This window comes from Spea bombifrons, chromosome 3, assembly GCF_027358695.1.
Source record: "Spea bombifrons isolate aSpeBom1 chromosome 3, aSpeBom1.2.pri, whole genome shotgun sequence".
In the NCBI taxonomy this organism is placed as follows: Eukaryota; Metazoa; Chordata; class Amphibia; order Anura; family Pelobatidae; genus Spea; species Spea bombifrons.
The window spans coordinates 123,549,055-123,554,054 of NC_071089.1; the positions used below are offsets into that span (position 1 = coordinate 123,549,055).

General features: G+C 50.2%; 8 non-coding genes and 6 pseudogenes across 8 annotated transcripts; all 14 read right to left on the bottom strand.

Annotated features, from left to right (window-relative positions):
* Positions 1-142: 142 nt before the first annotated feature.
* Positions 143-261, bottom strand: LOC128485021 (5S ribosomal RNA). Its single transcript, XR_008351378.1, has one exon. It is a non-coding gene; the product is annotated as a 5S ribosomal RNA (ribosomal RNA).
* A 273-nt stretch (positions 262-534) lies between these two features.
* LOC128488362 (5S ribosomal RNA) lies at positions 535-653 on the bottom strand. The gene has a single exon (XR_008353778.1). It is a non-coding gene; the product is annotated as a 5S ribosomal RNA (ribosomal RNA).
* A 254-nt stretch (positions 654-907) lies between these two features.
* On the bottom strand, positions 908-1,026 carry LOC128484916 (5S ribosomal RNA). The gene has a single exon (XR_008351277.1). It is a non-coding gene; the product is annotated as a 5S ribosomal RNA (ribosomal RNA).
* Positions 1,027-1,227: 201 nt separating this feature from the next.
* Positions 1,228-1,336, bottom strand: LOC128487709 (uncharacterized; annotated as a pseudogene).
* Positions 1,337-1,644: 308 nt separating this feature from the next.
* Positions 1,645-1,763, bottom strand: LOC128486673 (5S ribosomal RNA). Its single transcript, XR_008352958.1, has one exon. It is a non-coding gene; the product is annotated as a 5S ribosomal RNA (ribosomal RNA).
* A 228-nt stretch (positions 1,764-1,991) lies between these two features.
* LOC128485143 (5S ribosomal RNA) lies at positions 1,992-2,110 on the bottom strand. The gene has a single exon (XR_008351493.1). It is a non-coding gene; the product is annotated as a 5S ribosomal RNA (ribosomal RNA).
* A 207-nt stretch (positions 2,111-2,317) lies between these two features.
* On the bottom strand, positions 2,318-2,426 carry LOC128487710 (uncharacterized; annotated as a pseudogene).
* A 317-nt stretch (positions 2,427-2,743) lies between these two features.
* On the bottom strand, positions 2,744-2,862 carry LOC128486674 (5S ribosomal RNA). The gene has a single exon (XR_008352959.1). It is a non-coding gene; the product is annotated as a 5S ribosomal RNA (ribosomal RNA).
* Positions 2,863-3,071: 209 nt separating this feature from the next.
* LOC128487388 (uncharacterized) lies at positions 3,072-3,180 on the bottom strand (annotated as a pseudogene).
* Positions 3,181-3,366: 186 nt separating this feature from the next.
* On the bottom strand, positions 3,367-3,475 carry LOC128487284 (uncharacterized; annotated as a pseudogene).
* A 255-nt stretch (positions 3,476-3,730) lies between these two features.
* Positions 3,731-3,849, bottom strand: LOC128488363 (5S ribosomal RNA). Its single transcript, XR_008353779.1, has one exon. It is a non-coding gene; the product is annotated as a 5S ribosomal RNA (ribosomal RNA).
* A 200-nt stretch (positions 3,850-4,049) lies between these two features.
* LOC128487073 (uncharacterized) lies at positions 4,050-4,168 on the bottom strand (annotated as a pseudogene).
* A 230-nt stretch (positions 4,169-4,398) lies between these two features.
* LOC128485689 (5S ribosomal RNA) lies at positions 4,399-4,517 on the bottom strand. Its single transcript, XR_008352017.1, has one exon. It is a non-coding gene; the product is annotated as a 5S ribosomal RNA (ribosomal RNA).
* Positions 4,518-4,741: 224 nt separating this feature from the next.
* LOC128487432 (uncharacterized) lies at positions 4,742-4,850 on the bottom strand (annotated as a pseudogene).
* Positions 4,851-5,000: the final 150 nt, after the last annotated feature.

Here is a 5,000-nt window from a genome sequence, read left to right on the forward strand (position 1 = left end):
GCTGCTTGTCGTGAGACAGAAAGAATTATAAGCCCTGGGACAGGACAGAGAAGGTGAGAAGGTTCAAATAAGGGTTTAAAGCTTTGATGATGAGCAAGAAACACATGGCAAAAAGCTCTCCCCGGACTGTGAGAAAAGAAAAAGCCTACAACACCTGGTATTCCCAGGCGGTCTCCCATCCAGGTACTCACCAGGCCCAACCCTGCTTAGCTTCCGAGATCAGACGAGATCGGGCGCTTTCAGGGTGGTATGGCCGCAGGTGTGAAAGTTTTTTATTTTACTTCTCTTATTCTGCTGCTGCTGCTGCTGCTGCTGCTGCTGCTGCTGCTGCTGCTGCTGCTGCTGCTGCTGCTGCTGCTGCTGCTGCTGCTGCTGCTGCTGCTGCTGCTGCTGCTGCTTGTCGTCAGACAGAAAGAATTATAAGCCCTGGGACAGGACAGAGAAGGTGAGAAGGTTCAAATAAGGGTTTAAAGCTTTGATGATGAGCAAGAAACACATGGCAAAAAGCTCTCCCCGGACTGTGAGAAAAGAAAAAGCCTACAACACCTGGTATTCCCAGGCGGTCTCCCATCCAGGTACTAACCAGGCCCAACCCTGCTTAGCTTCCGAGATCAGACGAGATCGGGCGCTTTCAGGGTGGTATGGCCGCAGGTGTGAAAGCTCTTTATTTTACTTTTCTTATTCTGTTGCTGCTGCTGCTGCTGCTGCTGCTGCTGCTGCTGCTGCTGCTGCTGCTGCTGCTGCTGCTGCTGCTGCTGCTGCTGCTGCTTGTCGTCAGACAGAAAGAATTATAAGCCCTGGGACAGGACAGAGAAGGTGAGAAGGTTCAAATAAGGGTTTAAAGCTTTGATGATGAGCAAGAAACACATGGCAAAAAGCTCTCCCCGGACTGTGAGAAAAAATTAAAAGCCTGCAACACCTGGTATTCCCAGGCGGTCTCCCATCCAGGTACTAACCAGGCCCAACCCAGCTTAGCTTCCGAGATCAGACGAGATCGGGCGCTTTCAGGGTGGTATGGCCGCAGGTGTGAAAGTTTTTTATTTTACTTCTCTTATTCTGCTGCTGCTGCTGCTGCTGCTGCTGCTGCTGCTTGTCGTCAGACAGAAAGAATTATAAGCCCTGGGACAGGACAGAGAAGGTGAGAAGGTTCAAATAAGGGTTTAAAGCTTTGATGATGAGCAAGAAACACATGGCAAAAAGCTCTCCCCAGACTGTGAGAAAAGAAAAAGCCTACAACACCTGGTATTTCCAGGCGGTCTCCCATCCAGGTACTAACCAGGCCCAACCCTGCTTAGCTTCCGAAATCAGGCGCTTTCAGGGTGGTATGGCCGCAGGTGTGAAAGTTTTTTATTTTACTTCTCTTATTCTGCTGCTGCTGCTGCTGCTGCTGCTGCTGCTGCTGCTGCTGCTGCTGCTGCTGCTGCTGCTGCTGCTGCTGCTGCTGCTGCTGCTGCTGCTGCTGCTGCTGCTGCTGCTGCTGCTGCTGCTGCTGCTGCTGCTGCTGCTTGTCGTCAGACAGAAAGAATTATAAGCCCTGGGACAGGACAGAGAAGGTGAGAAGGTTCAAATAAGGGTTTAAAGCTTTGATGATGAGCAAGAAACACATGGCAAAAAGCTCTCCCCGGACTGTGAGAAAAAATTAAAAGCCTACAACACCTGGTATTCCCAGGCGGTCTCCCATCCAGGTACTATCCAGGCCCAACCCTGCTTAGCTTCCGAGATCAGATAAGATCAAGCACTTTCAAGGTGGTATGGCCGTAGGTGTGAAAGCTTTTTATTTTACTTCTCTTATTCTGTTGCTGCTGCTGCTGCTGCTGCTGCTGCTGCTGCTGCTGCTGCTGCTGCTGCTGCTGCTTGTCGTCAGACAGAAAGAATTATAAGCCCTGGGACAGGACAGAGAAGGTGAGAAGGTTCAAATAAGGGTTTAAAGCTTTGATGATGAGCAAGAAACACATGGCAAAAAGCTCTCCCCGGACTGTGAGAAAAGAAAAAGCCTACAACACCTGGTATTCCCAGGCGGTCTCCCATCCAGGTACTAACCAGGCCCAACCCAGCTTAGCTTCCGAGATCAGACGAGATCGGGCGCTTTCAGGGTGGTATGGCCGCAGGTGTGAAAGTTTTTTATTTTACTTCTCTTATTCTGCTGCTGCTGCTGCTGCTGCTGCTGCTGCTGCTGCTGCTTGTCGTCAGACAGAAAGAATTATAAGCCCTGGGACAGGACAGAGAAGGTGAGAAGGTTCAAATAAGGGTTTAAAGCTTTGATGATGAGCAAGAAACACATGGCAAAAAGCTCTCCCCAGACTGTGAGAAAAGAAAAAGCCTACAACACCTGGTATTTCCAGGCGGTCTCCCATCCAGGTACTAACCAGGCCCAACCCTGCTTAGCTTCCGAAATCAGGCGCTTTCAGGGTGGTATGGCCGCAGGTGTGAAAGTTTTTTATTTTACTTCTCTTATGCTGCTGCTGCTGCTGCTGCTGCTGCTGCTGCTGCTGCTGCTGCTGCTGCTGCTGCTGCTGCTGCTGCTGCTGCTGCTGCTGCTGCTGCTGCTGCTGCTGCTGCTGCTGCTGCTGCTGCTGCTGCTGCTGCTGCTGCTGCTGCTGCTGCTTGTCGTCAGACAGAAAGAATTATAAGCCCTGGGACAGGACAGAGAAGGTGAGAAGGTTCAAATAAGGGTTTAAAGCTTTGATGATGAGCAAGAAACACATGGCAAAAAGCTCTCCCCGGACTGTGAGAAAAAATTAAAAGCCTACAACACCTGGTATTCCCAGGCGGTCTCCCATCCAGGTACTATCCAGGCCCAACCCTGCTTAGCTTCCGAGATCAGATAAGATCAAGCACTTTCAAGGTGGTATGGCCGTAGGTGTGAAAGCTTTTTATTTTACTTCTCTTATTCTGTTGCTGCTGCTGCTGCTGCTGCTGCTGCTGCTGCTGCTTGTCGTCAGACAGAAAGAATTATAAGCCCTGGGACAGGACAGAGAAGGTGAGAAGGTTCAAATAAGGGTTTAAAGCTTTGATGATGAGCAAGAAACACATGGCAAAAAGCTCTCCCCGGACTGTGAGAAAAAATTAAAAGCCTACAACACCTGGTATTCCCAGGCGGTCTCCCATCCAGGTACTAACCAGGCCCAACCCTGCTTAGCTTTTGAGATCAGGCGCTTTCAGGGTGGTATGGCCGCAGGTGTGAAAGTGTTTTATTTTACTTCTCTTATTCTGTTGCTGCTGCTGCTGCTTGTCATCAGACAGAAAGAATTATAAGCCCTGGGACAGGACAGAGAAGGTGAGAAGGTTCAAATAAGGGTTTAAAGCTTTGATGATGAGCAAGAAACACATGGCAAAAAGCTCTCCCCGGACTGTGAGAAAAGAAAAAGCCTACAACACCTGGTATTCCCAGGCGGTCTCCCATCCAGGTACTAACCAGGCCCAACCCTGCTTAGCTTCCGAGATCAGGCGCTTTCAGGGTGGTATGGCCGCAGGTGTGAAAGCTCTTTATTTTACTTCTCTTATTCTGTTGCTGCTGCTGTTGCTGCTGTTGCTGCTGCTGCTGCTGCTGCTGCTGCTGCTGCTGCTGCTGCTGCTGCTGCTGCTGCTGCTGCTTGTCGTCAGACAGAAAGAATTATAAGCCCTGGGACAGGACAGAGAAGGTGAGAAGGTTCAAATAAGGGTTTAAAGCTTTGATGATGAGCAAGAAACACATGGCAAAAAGCTCTCCCCGGACTGTGAGAAAAGAAAAAGCCTACAACACCTGGTATTCCCAGGCGGTCTCCCATCCAGGTACTAACCAGGCCCAACCCTGCTTAGCTTCCGAGATCAGACGAGATCGGGCGCTTTCAGGGTGGTATGGCCGCAGGTGTGAAAGCTCTTTATTTTACTTTTCTTATTCTGTTGCTGCTGCTGCTGCTGCTGCTGCTGCTTGTCGTCAGACAGAAAGAATTATAAGCCCTGGGACAGGACAGAGAAGGTGAGAAGGTTCAAATAAGGGTTTAAAGCTTTGATGATGAGCAAGAAACACATGGCAAAAAGCTCTCCCCGGACTGTGAGAAAAAATTAAAAGCCTACAACACCTGGTATCCCCAGGCGGTCTCCCATCCAGGTACTAACCAGGCCCAACCCTGCTTAGCTTCCGAGAGCAGACAAGATCGGGCGCTTTCAGGGTTGTATGGCCGCAGGTGTGAAAGTTTTTTATTTTACTTCTCTTATTCTGTTGCTGCTGCTGCTGCTGCTGCTGCTGCTGCTGCTGCTGCTGCTGCTGCTGCTGCTGCTTGTCGACAGACAAAAAGAATTATAAGCCCTGGGACAGGACAGAGAAGGTGAGAAGGTTCAAATAAGGGTTTAAAGCTTTGATGATGAGCAAGAAACACATGGCAAAAAGCTCTCCCCGGACTGTGAGAAAAAATTAAAAGCCTACAACACCTGGTATTCCCAGGCGGTCTCCCATCCAGGTACTAACCAGGCCCAACCCTGCTTAGCTTCCGAGATCAGACGAGATCTGGCGCTTTCAGGGTGGTATGGCCGCAGGTGTGAAAGTTTTTTATTTTACTTCTCTTATTCTGTTGCTGCTGCTGCTGCTGCTGCTGCTGCTGCTGCTGCTGCTGCTGCTGCTGCTTGTCGTCAGACAAAAAGAATTATAAGCCCTGGGACAGGACAGAGAAGGTGAGAAGGTTCAAATAAGGGTTTAAAGCTTTGATGATGAGCAAGAAACACATGGCAAAAAGCTCTCCCCGGACTGTGAGAAAAAATTAAAAGCCTACAACACCTGGTATTCCCAGGCGGTCTCCCATCCAGGTACTAACCAGGCCCAACCCTGCTTAGCTTCCGAGATCAGGCACTTTCAGGGTGGTATGGCCGCAGGTGTGAAAGTTTTTTATTTTACTTCGCTGCTGCTGCTGCTGCTGCTGCTGCTGCTGCTGCTGCTGCTGCTGCTGCTGCTGCTGCTGCTGCTGCTGCTGCTGCTGCTGCTGCTGCTGCTGCTGCTGCTGCTGCTGCTGCTGCTGCTGCTGCTG